Source organism: Haemaphysalis longicornis, unplaced genomic scaffold, assembly GCF_048455015.1.
Source record: "Haemaphysalis longicornis isolate Haplotype H1 unplaced genomic scaffold, Haemaphysalis longicornis Haplotype H1 scaffold_1, whole genome shotgun sequence".
In the NCBI taxonomy this organism is placed as follows: domain Eukaryota; kingdom Metazoa; phylum Arthropoda; class Arachnida; order Ixodida; family Ixodidae; genus Haemaphysalis; species Haemaphysalis longicornis.
This window is the reverse complement of record NW_027526203.1, coordinates 288,238,274-288,251,092: the sequence shown is the minus strand read 5'-3', so window position 1 is coordinate 288,251,092 and position 12,819 is coordinate 288,238,274. Positions and strand designations below refer to the sequence as shown.

General features: G+C 47.4%; 1 protein-coding gene across 1 annotated transcript in view; it reads right to left on the bottom strand.

The window, feature by feature from the left end:
* Positions 1 to 12,083, bottom strand: part of LOC144147686 (soluble guanylate cyclase 88E-like) — a 134,411-nt gene extending 122,328 nt beyond the window's left edge. The window contains exon 1 of the mRNA XM_077679578.1: positions 11,976 to 12,083. The gene's annotated coding sequence lies outside the window, so the exon portion shown is untranslated. The remainder of the gene's footprint in view (positions 1 to 11,975) is intronic.
* Positions 12,084 to 12,819: the final 736 nt, after the last annotated feature.

Genomic DNA, 12,819 nt, shown 5'->3' with positions numbered 1-12,819 from the left:
GGGTAACAACAAAATTCTCGGGATGCAGTGAACACCCTCTGCAGTGTTGTTATTTTCTCTTTTTTTTTCAATCCAGAATTGGAGCTTTCACACCACAAGACCAGTCTTGGCAAGAGGGCTTCCTCTCTTGCCAATAAACTTATTTCCATTCCATTAATTTTATTTATGGGCGCTGAAAAATGGGGTATCGTCGGAATTGGAGCAGAAGTCGAATCCGCGCAAGCTGGGCGTATCGCTTCTTTTAAGAAAAGAATTACCGGTAGGCTAGTCTTCATTTATTGATGGGCAAAGTGGCCTCGTTCACTTCCCCGGCCGTTCCCTTCCTGAGTGCGCCAATGGCTGTTGGCAACTTCTCAAAACGGCGCTAATCAGTTTCTCAGAATTATAATGCTTACTTTATATCAGGGTGTAGAACCGGAACCGAACCGAACCGAAAACCGGAACCGAAACGGGATTTTTGCCGGAACTGAACCCGAACCTCAACGGTTATATTTTTTGCGCCCGTAAAAACCGAACCAGAACTGAACTGAAAAAATAAATAACGGTTAACGGTTCACGACGAAACAGTTCGACCACCCGTTGTTGATAATGCGCAGTCAATGTAATTCGGCAAGATCTTCCACACAAGATCAACTTCGCAACTTCTCGCGCATTTTTTCCCTTTAGAGCAATTACAACGTTATCAACGTTCTATGCGTGGTCACGACATGTTGGAATGATATCTTGCTGCTGGTCGTGCGTGTAGAGTGGAAGGCTGGGCGAAAGAAATGACATACATTCGGCATCCTGCAGGCAATATGAAACATCGAATTTGCCCCTCCTTCGTTGCGAGTCATACTAGCATTCAGATTCTAAGATTACTGCACTCCGCGGCGAAGGCCCACATCTTAAACGTGCCTCCTTGTTGCACTCTATTATCTGCATAAAAAGGTATACTCGGTTACAACTTAAGAACGGCACCGAAGTTGCCGCTGTGCCTCATCACCGCAGCCGGATGTCACTCCGCGCAGCACAAGTAGCGCGTTACTGGGAATATTTTGAACGTGGCACGAGCCGTTTTTGTATCTTTTTGGACCTAATATTCTTAAAAACTACTGCAGCGACGGCGAACAAACTACGTGAGAAAAGGCAGACGATATCACGCATTCGTGGCAGTCTCTTTTCAAAACGCGTGCGCCCGTTGACATCCGGGTCCGTCGCTTAGGCGGAGTGATACCGTACATGAGCTGGTGCCGTTCTTAACTTGTTCCCGAGTATAGCACACTTGGAAAGTGTAAGTACCTTCCAACTGTTATCTGCAGGAGTGGTTCAGGGGCTGCTTCGCTAGAAGGGATGCATGTTCGATCACCGTCTCCGGCGGCCGTTTTTCTGATGTGAACGAAAATCGAAAACGCCTACGGGTCGATATTTCGACGGTTGTTAAACATTCTCAGATGGTCAAAATGTGAGAATATATTTTGAGAAGTGTGTTTTTGCGGCACATAATAAATAAAATCTCATCACTTGGGTTGAAATTATTACGCACAAAGTTTATACACGAAACATTGGTGCTCACTTTCGTTTCCTTCAGCCATTGAGTAAGCACAAAAACAAGAGGATTTTTTCTCTAGACGTCCCTTCCTTTGTCTGACCTTTCACACAACCAAACTTGTCGTTAGTGCGAAGGCAGCGAGCGCCCTGGTGCGTGCCAGGTATACTCCTTAGTTTCTCAAAACACGTAGAGCAAGAAACGTTTGTAACGGCCATTTCTTGTCTTACGTTGACGTGAGAAGTTTGTTAGAAACCAGCATGCCACCGCAATACATCTAACAAGGACATCATTCGTATTTTGCAGCTACTAAACTACACACGCAATGCGACACGTTTTTGAGGCATAAAATAAAAAGCAACCTTGTCTTCGATTTGGGAAGTTTGAAAAAAAAAAACGCAGGAAGCTCACGCTAACGCGTACGACTTGAAGGGAAGAAAGCTGTACGCAAACTTCACGGCTATCAAGACGGTTTAAGTTCACTATTGAAGCCTATTTATTTCTTCGCTGCCGCAACGGCCTTTATTCCATCATTGTTGTTATAAGTGCGAGCTTCCTCAACTTTTTTGTAAGTGATAATCATTGGACATCACCTTGGAGGGGCATACGCTACGGCGTGTCTTTTTCGTTCCGAGCAATTGTTGCCACGATTACGGCGAACGCTGGAATTTTTCCTTTTTTTGCCAATCTTGGCAACCCTTGCCAACCTTGGTCAATCTTGGTCAAGCCCAAGCATACCCTAAGTGGGTATGCTTGGGCTTGACAAACGTTGGCCGGGGACGCTGGACAGTCGCCGCGAGGCACGCACATACGAGCATTCGGCATTTTCTTGTTGTTTTTAACTGCCGGGCAGTCGCCGCAATGCACATCTCCAGCGTTCAGGAAATCAGAGGGCCTCCCACAACTCAGCGCTACTCCAGGATTCCGCGAAAGTGCTCCCACCAGCAGACATCTCCCCAAAGCCTCAGGTTGGAGTAATGCCTGAGTCAGTGTCCACTGCATGGTACCAACGCCTTTTCAATGGATAAATTGATCTTCCCAATGCTCTTTGCCGCCGTTCGAGCCATCATGGCAGCAGTACCAGAAGCAAGCAACGTATCCGGGGTAAAAGCGCTTCTTGCCATGGAACCTCTGCTGTGTTCACTGCATACCCTGGTACCCCGTAATTGTGACAATGAATAACTGGTGCAATAACATCATTATATTTCAGTGGAATGCAAACAGTTTGCGAACAAAATGTGACGATTTCCGAAAATTAGTTGCTCAGTTCAATTTCCCTATTCTTTGTATTCAAGAGCCTGCCGTAACGAGCACCTTTCGATTAGCAAATCATGAAATTTACAAATCTTCGCGACCTTGAGGAGTGAGCAGAGCAATGTTATGTGTTCGAAAGGACTACCCATCTTATGTGCTTGAGGTCAGCAACTCAGATGTTGTCGAATATGTTGCCTGTAAGGTATCTTTCGGTAGCATTTCTATCACTTTTATGACTGTATACCTCCAGGGCGCCTGCCGTGTTACTGTGGATACACTGACCCGGATATTTCAGTTACAGACGAATAATGTAATCATATGCGGAGATTTCAATGCTCACAATCCAATCTGTGGAAGTGATCACTGCGATGTCCGCGGATATGTCATTGAGTGTGCTGCTGACAGATGTAATTTGAGAGTTCTAAATGATGGGTCCCCGACATTTATTCGTGGATTTCGGTGCTCGAGCTCCATTGATATAACTTTGTATTCCCAGGACATCGTGAACGGAATCAGCTGGACAATAGATGTTGAAACTCGTGGAAGTGATCACTTCCCTATTTCAGTCAAGCATTCTCAGCTGTGCACTACTGTACCTAAGAGTGTACGCTAAGCTCACAAACTGGCAGCTGTTCCTTCGTAACATCTCAGCGAATATTGGTGCAAATGTGCACATTGAAATTTTCACACAATTCTTACATAACACCTTCCGTACACGCACACGTGCAGTCACTGTTCCAGACCATTACCCTGCTGTTGACAGCGAATATGAGCGTCTGCGTGCTGTTAAAAGGCGAGCAGAGCGGCATTATCGCCGAACTGGAAGCGTCGTGGCACACAATCAGTGTCAAAAAACTCACTCCCTTACACGGCGTCACCTTCAAGTGCTAGGAAGAAAACGGTGGCGTGATTTATGCAGCTCGTTATCAGCAATGACCCCCTGTCATAAAATTTGGTCAGTTATAAGGTCCTTTTGTGGGTAAGTAGCCCAGAATTACCCTTTAAGAGCTCTTACTGTTTCCCTTGGGGAGCCGGAGAGAACTGTAGCTGATAAATTTTGTAAAATGGTAATTCAACCAGGTGTCGAGACAAACAGCCTGGAATATAGAGCCTCAGTCCAGTTTGCAAACGACGAAGTGCACCAGGAGCTCCAGTTCACGCGTGGCGAACTTGACTGTGCTTTCACGATCAGTGAATTACACAGTGCACTTGCTTCCTGCCGTAACAAAACGGCTCCCGGGCCCGATGGCATCACGTATGCCATGCTTAGGAATCTTGGTCCAACGGGTACGTCCACCTTGCTAGCTTTATTCAACACTTTGTGGAGTCAGGACGCTGTTCCGGAATCTTGGAAGACAGCGCGTCTCAATGCAATTCTTAAGCCCGACAAGACACCACTGTCGCTTGAGTCTTTTCGTCCCGTAAGCCTGACAAGCTGCTTGTGCAAACTTATGGAGAAAGTGATTGCGGCAAGGCGTCAATGGTGGTGTGATGTGACGCAAGTGTTCCGTGAATGCATGTCGGGATTTCGAAGGAAGCGTTACTCAATTGACGCAGTACTTGACATTGTGACATGGGTCGAGCATGAGCGGAGTCGTGGCAACATAACAATTGCGGTTTTTTTTTACATAAAGCGCGCGTTTGACCCTGCCAGTCACATTCATATCCTGCAGAGTATCTTGCAGATGGGCATACACGGGCGAGCACTGAGATGGATACAAGAATTCCTTACCAACCCAAGAGGTTTTATGGAAACATCTAATGGTCGTAGTTCCGAGCATGTTCCTTCACAGGGAGTACCACAGGGTAGTGTCCTCAGTCCTTTCCTATTTAATTGTGTCATGGTCAAGTTATCACGCAGATTGCCACCAGGCTTGCAGCATTCCATTTACGCCGACGATGTCTGCATATGGGAGTCGGGTCCCAATGCTCCCGTCCTTCAATCCATCTTACAAGAAGGTTTAACAAGAGTACGAAACTTCCTCATATCTTCATCATATTCATCATATGCAAAAATTACACCATCTCCCCGAAGGGAACTATGTGGTGATGCAAAGCAAGGGGCTTCGCTTTCTCGCAGTGTGGGATCCGCTGCTCGACGCTGGCGTTTCGAAGCGGCTTCACTTTTTCGAAGTTTGGCATCCGCTGCTCGACGTCGACGCTTCGAAGCGGCGTCGCGTTGCCGAACGCCATCTGGATCCGCTGCTCGGCGTCGACGTTTGCGTTCTGCATCTCGAGCTCTCCTCTGCGCAGCCTTGTCTTCAGAGGTGCTCGCGGTTCTGGGAGTGAGCTGGCTGTCGCTGGTTGAAGGTGTGCCAGCCAGTTCGCTGACAGAATTGTTGGCGTCCATTCAGTTCATCGGACAAGCAGCAACTGAGGGAGCGGCGCGCGGAGAGGAGAGGAGGAGCAGCGCGCGCGCTATCGCACAGCTGGTGGGGAGAGGGGGAGAGGTGGAGCAGCGCGCGCTATCGCACAGCTGGCGTGGGGAGAGGGAGAGGAGGACAGCGGCATTATCGCACAGCTGGTGGGGAGAGGGGGAGAGGTGCGGACGGACGCCGACGGACATAGCCCCGAGCAAGAGATGCTTTGCATCTAAAACAGCCGTGTTGCCTTTCATGAGAAAGCAACTAAAACTTTCATTCTCTTCGTTGAAGGTCAACCAATTAAAACTGTAAAACATCGCTTCGTGGGCGTTACATTAGATCGGGAACTTTCGTGGGCTGCACACATCAAGGTGCTTGAAGGAAATGCCAATGGAATTATTAATATTCTTCGTAGGCTTACGGGCACATAATGGCGTGGACGTACATCATCTCTACTACAGGTTCACTCTGCATTAATTAGGCAAAGAATTGTGTGTTCAGCGCCAATTCTGCACGGCCTTACCAACACCGCTGAGGAAAGACTTCAAAGGCTGTTGGCTAGGAGTCTGCGTGCTTGTTTAGGCGTTCCTAGACCATCGTCAAGTCCTCTTGTAATTGCTGAACCTCATCAGCCTCCCTTCCCAGTGATGCGAACTGTAGAAACGTGTCGGCATTTTTTTCGAATATAAACCCAGCATCCCCGCCATCATTCTAAACAAGGTCTTTTTGAAAGGAAAGGTTATAGGATGCACAGGACGCTTGAGGCCAATAAAACCATTTTACCTATGTACGAGGTTTGGCCAGGTAACCCTGCGTATCCTCCGTGGCTTCTTTCAAGTCCTACTATTCAGTTGTCTGTGCAGGGTCTATTCCAAAAAGGGAATTTACCGGCTGTCGCCGCGCAGCAACTGTCTCTTTGTCAAATATACATGCACTACCCTGGCTTCACACATGTCTACACAGATGGGTCTTGCCTACAAACCTCCTTTACGTCTGCATTTTTAATACCTAGAGTGCATTACGAACACAAAATTAGACTGTCCCATTACACTTCCTCAACTACGGAAGAACTTTACGCTGTTCTGTTGGCCCTGCGGTTTATCTGCAGTGTGGCAGTTCCTCAAAATTGGTTGATCCTTTCTGACTCTCAAGCAGCACTAGCTTCCATGAAGCGCACTAGCAGTGCTTTCAATGATTCATTAGTATATGAAACTTTGAAAGCCTTCACTAGAGCCTCTGAGCTGCACCATATTGTGCTTCAATGGATTCCTGGCCACTGTAATATTCCCGGCAATGCAGCGGAAGATGTGGCAGCTCGCCAAGTGCACCAATTTGCAAGCACAGACATATTGCCCCTCTACATTTCAGACTTGCGACATATTCTAACGAGGGCTTGTGACAGCCTTTGTCATACTACGTGGTTTGACGGACGGTCACAAAGCAGCCTGCTCTTCGAGGTTGATCCCTTATTGCGATTCCAAATTCCAATACCTACATCTAGAGGCTTAGAGACGCTTATACACCGCCTGCGTATTGGCACTGCTTACATAAAGCATTTTCTCCACAAAATCGGCAAAGTTCCAAGTGCAAGCTGTTTATGTGGTCATCCTGATGAAACGATTTGTCATGTAATTGTAGAATGTCCCCGTCATGACGACGCGAGGATGCACTTTAAGGGTGTGCTCATGTTTTTAGACAATAGGCCGTTTAACCTCGCCAAAGTACTCGGACTATGGCCAACACTGACCCGCCGCGGTAGCTCAGTGGCTAAGGCGTTGCGCTGCTGAGCACGAGGTCACGGGTTCGATTCCCGGCCGCGGCGGCTGCTTTTCTGATGGAGGCGAAAAGCAAAAACGCCCGTGTGTACGAGATTTCGGCGCACGATAAAGATCCCCAGGTGGTCAAAATTAATCCGGAGCCCTCCACTACGGCGCGCCTCATCGCCTGCGTTGCGTCGGCGCGTTAAACCCTACAATCAATCAATCAATGGCCAACACCGAGTCAGCGACGACGTTCATTTTGTGCACTTAAACTTTTTCTAGATACTGCTTTATTAGGACTTTGTTAGGACTATATTAGTTTCAAATGTAACTCTACATTCGGTATTAATGCCCCTTAGAGTCTACAAACATGACTAGCCACCTTTACTTTTTATTGCGTTTGTCGTTGTGCAGTTTTTTTCCTCCTCCATTCTGTACTGTATATCGTCACTTCTCTAGTGTGTAATTTGTTTGTGATATTCTGTGTGATTTGTGATCTGTTGTTTTATGTTAATTTCCCCTGACCCGCATGAAGGGACTGGCATAATCACTGACTTCCATTAAGGGACACCGAGGACAAATTTGCGTTTGCAGTGTATTGTGTGCGGTCTACTTGACTCCATGAACTTTACAAGAACTTGATCAGAAGAGCTCACCTTTACCGAACTGGGCAGTGAATTTGCGTGTATCGAAATGTCTTCTAAGAACATTACCTTAGGCGAGAAGAAGTAGCCGGCGCTCATATAAGGCGTCAACCTCTCCTATTTTTTGCCATGTAATAAAGAAGAAGAATACAGAAATAAGGGTTGCCAGTCAAGAATGCCAAGAAAAGCATAGGGGAGGATGGGGTAGGTCATTGAAACATATAAAGAATTTTGAAAAACAGAAAGAAAGTGGAGAGAGAGAGAGAGAGAGAGAGAGAGAGCAAGAAAACTTTATTCTCTTAACAGCCCTAGTCCGGGCCGTCGTGCCAGCCTCTTCATTAGGAGACGGCTGGTCCGTAGACCTCCCAGAGGTCCGCGCTAACACGAAGGCAGGGGGCCGCCAGAAAAAATGCCCGCCGGGTGGGATCCGAACCCATGACCTCCAGAATACGCGTCTGGGGCGATGACCAGTACGCTACCAGCGGGGCTGTTTTTACCCTCCACTTTCTCGGGTGTGTGTGTGGGGACGGAACCCACGGCTTTCGATTTGATCTCGAATGCCTTACCGATTCGGCTATCTGGGTGACTGTGTTCTCCTTCACTTTCTGGGGTATTTATATTTACTACGACTGTATCTGACGCTTGAGGGTGGTAGCCAGCGCCACTCTGACTACACGGGGAGAAGGGCACCTTCCTTTCAACCAACGGGACGTGGCTCGAACGTCTACAGCCTGTCATGAGCGGGCAACTGGCGGGAAACCCTCTTGAGCATAAGAGGGTTTCCCGCCGGTTGTTTTTCTTCCTTTCTTGCTTATGTAAATTTAAAAAAATGTTAACTTCAGTGACCGTAATTTAAAAAAGCCTAACCATAACCCTATGCCTCCTTTGTCGTTGTAGACTGCCGACCTATCTTATATATATATATATATATATATATATATATATATATATATATATATAGTAAGGAAATGAGGGGCTCGTTGAAGAAATACAGAAACATAGGTCAGCAGTCTACAACGCCAAAGGAGGCATAGGGGTGTGGTTAGGCTCTTTTCTTTTTTTACTACGGTTAATGAAGCAAACTTTTTTTTTTAATATACAGAAGAAAGAAAGAAAGAAAAACACGCGCCCAGAGTGGGGACCGAACCTACGCCTTTCGATTACATGTCGAATGCCTTACCAATTCGGCTATCTGGGCGACTGTGTTCTCCTTCACTTTCTGGGCTATTTATATTTACTAGAAGTGTATCTGACGCTTGAGGGTGGTGGCCAGCGCCACTCTGACTACACGGGGAGAAGGGGACCTTCTTTTCAACCCCCGGGGCGTGACTAGAACGTCTACAGCCTGTCATGAGCGGGCGTGACTAGAACGTCTACAGCCTGTCATGAGCGGGTACCCGCTCATGACAGGCTGTAGACGTTCTAGTCACGCCCCGGGGATTGAAAAGAAGGTCCCCTTCTCCCCGTGTAGTCAGAGTGGCGCTGGCCACCACCCTCAAGCGTCAGATACACTTCTAGTAAATATAAATAGCCCAGAAAGTGAAGGAGAACACAGTCGCCCAGATAGCCGAATTGGTAAGGCATTCGACATGTAATAGAAAGGCGTGGGTTCGGTCCCCACTCTGGGCGCGTGTTTTTCTTTCTTTCTTTCTTCTGTATATTAAAAAAAAAGTTTGCTTCATTAACCGTAGTAAAAAAGTAAAAAAAGAAAAGAGCCTAACCACACCCCTATGCCTCCTTTGGCGTTGTAGACTGCTGACCTATGTTTCTGTATATATATATATATATATATATATATATATATATATATATATATATATATATATATATATATATATATATATATATATATATATATATATATATATATATATATATATATACATAAATACAGAAATAAGAGTTGGCAGTCAAGAAAACCTCGGAAAGCAAAGGGGAGGATGTGGTAGGTCATTGAAACAGATAAAGAATTCCGAAAGAAAGAAAGTAGAGAAAAATTGCCCGCCAGGTGGTATCCGAACCCACGACCTCCAGAATACCGTTCTGGTGCGATAACCACTACGCTACCGGCGGGGCGATTGTCCCCTCCACTTTCTGGGGTATTTATTATTAGATATGTTTGTTTCCTGTGCTTGGGGGTGGTAGCCAGCGCCACTCGGACTACTCGGGGTGAAGGGGACCTTCTTTTTAACCCCCGGGCCGTGACTCGAGTGTCTACGACATGTCGAGAGTGGTCGACCAGCGTTGAACCCTCTTAAGCTTCCTATGGCACCAAGACTGGCAGAACAGAGGCCCTCGCTATGCATGTAGCGAATCAGAATAGGAAATGAGGGGCTGTGATAAGGTGAACGGAAAGCGTGTGTGGCCAACCCCTAGGACGGTCAGATGGCTGGATCAGGCTGTTTAAAGAGGAAGAAGAGGAGGAGAAAAGAAGGGACGGGCTAACCGAGGCTGCGCGATCAGTGGTTCGGGCCTGCGTCTTGGACCTCCAGGCCGGCGAGAAGACACGGCGTACCTCTCGTCCTTGTTCCGGAGGAGCGCTCAAACAGCCCTGGTGCCGGCTTGCCTCGCGGCGTAGGCCCGAGGAACTCCACCCCCTCAGCAGTCTCGGCCAGTCACCGACGCTGACGTCCGAGCCGGGACTGGGGTTTGGTGAGACGCCGTGAGGACATTCTCCAGAGACTTGTGTTTTGCCTAACTGCCCGGGTGGGTGTGCTAAGTCCCGGGAACGATTCGCTAGTCCTTCGTTTTGTGGTCTTGTTTTCGTGCCGGAAATACAAGTGCTGACAACGTGCAACGGAGCGAGTCGTAGGTCTGGTGCGAGATACTAGTTGGACCTCTGATCATTACAGGGGCTCGTTGAAATAAGACAGAAATAAGGATTGGCAGTCAAGGAAACCTCGGAAAGCAAAGGGGAGGATGTGGTAGATCATTGAAACAGATAAAGAATTTCGAAAGAAAGAAAGAAAGTAGAGAAAAAATGCCCGCCAGGTGGGATCCGAACCCACGACCTCCAGAATACCGATCTGGTGCGATAACCACTACGCTACCGACGGGGCAATTTTCCCCTCCATTTTCTGGGGTATTTATTATTAGATATTTTTGTTTCCTGTGCTTGGGGGTGGTAGCCAGCGCCACTCGGACTACTCGGGGTGAAGGGGTCCTTCTTTTTAACCCCCAGGCCATGACTCGAGTGTCTACGACATGTCGAGAGTGGTCGACCACTCATATAAATATATATATATATATATATATATATATATATATATATATATGTATATCCCGTATTTATCGGTCATGACGACCACGGAAGGTGTTTATGCGATAAAAGCGATAAATAAAAGTTATCCTTTCTACAAGGATTTGGCGCTCATTAAAGAACCACAAGCGTTGTAATCGATTCCTTAGGCCGGGTTCAGACTGTTGCCGCAACTCTCGCAATAACTTTAAAGAATGGCGTCATTTCACGTCTCAGCAAACCGAAGTGCGTGACACGCCGTTTTTTTTTTTTTTTTTTATGACGTCCATAGATCACGATACGGCTTTTGCGTCGCTAGTCTGAACTTAGCCATAGCCCTTCATTACGTTCGGCCTCAAAGCTCGGGCGTATTTTGGGGCACGAAAACCCCCGTTTGAACGTTTCGGAAATATTGGCGTACAAAACAGGGAGGGCGACATCACAGTCAATTTAAAAAAAAAAACTTTTTTTCCGTAAAAGAAAAGTCGAACCAGCAATAGCAGGCTCAAATTGTCAGTTAAAACTGAAACAATTAGGTTTCTATCACTATCCAAGCGCAGTTCTAGACGACTGACTAAGCGTGCATCAACGAAGTCACTTTGGGCTGTCGCCGTCGTAAACAAGGCCTTTGGGTGGCACCCACTTGAAATTTGCGTTCCCATCTGTACGCAACAGAAGACACGCGGAGCCGCCTTCATGTGATAAAACCAAGGTCACGCTCAAAACCTATGGTGTCCTGGCGAAGTGTATTTTTGAACTTCACCTGAGGGGTAGTGGCAGCCCCACTGCGAATGTGTAGAACTCTTGTTATCGCAGTTCCGATTAATTGTGCTCCGACGGTACGTGATATGAAGCACGTTAACACTCCGATTCTCTCTAGCTTATCGATGAAACCGTACGTACCACTGGCATTTGTCTTTTCTACAGTTCCTATAGACCCTTTTCGGCAGCGAGTGACGCGCAGCGCACGCATTCTGTTCGGTTCCCTTGCACCGCAGTGCAAAGCAAAGCAAGACAGCACTTGTTTATCTTCACTTGCGTCTCGTTGTGTCCTGTCAAAACTGGGGCGAATGGTGTGGGCCTCGTGTTGATCGCGACATTGTGGAAAACACTGGCCCGATAGGTGATCACAAGAGTTTGCACCTTTGTCAGCAAACGCGAGGGATGCAAGGGATGCGTCGGACTCACCTCTATGGCAGCATATTGCGTGCACGGCAGCCAGCGTTCCAAGCCTGGTGCGCGGAAGTTTTGCGGCAGGCGTTCAAGGTCTCGCCTGACCCGCGGGTGCGCCACGAGGGAACGGAGTGGGAGGGGGAAAAGAAGAAGCGGAGGAGGCGAGATCAAAACACGCCGCGCATGCGCACCGGCGTAGCGGCGATTCACTTTCCCGTTCTGCTCCCGTTCGTAACGTTCGGTGCCCTCACTCCCGATTCTCGGCCGTTCTGCACGCCTCCGAAAATCGCGCGCGAAGCCTAGGGGAGGAGAAAAGAACGAAGGCGACTGGGCCTTAGGCGATCACGACATGAGTGGCTGTGATGTTTCTACTATAGAAAAAAAAAATACGACTAACATACAGTTCCAGCTGCAAAAACTATGGGAAAGTAATCCATACAGCTTAGAAGTTTATGATACCTTGATTTTTGGTCAATTCTCGGCGTTGTTTGGGCATGCGTTGCAACAGCAATATACATGCAGTACATCCATAGCTGAGCATACACTGCTTGCTGCATTTTGGCCCTACGCGAATCGAATTTAGACCGCCAGTTTTCTTCGTATATTGGTAATTCCCCTACAGGATTCCCGCAGTAAAGTTCTTGCCTATTCGAGCAGCGGTACCATGCACACAGCATTGGGGCTTGAGGCGTCTTAAGTTCGTTGTAGTACTTCAAGTGCTGGTCACCATCATCGTTCATCGTATGAAATTTTCGTGAGCTGGCTCTGCTAGGATTTCATTCCGGGATTTCATTCATTTCATTAGTCAGGATTTCATTCCGAGGCGGGAAACACAAGCATGACGGGGGTAATTTTGTAA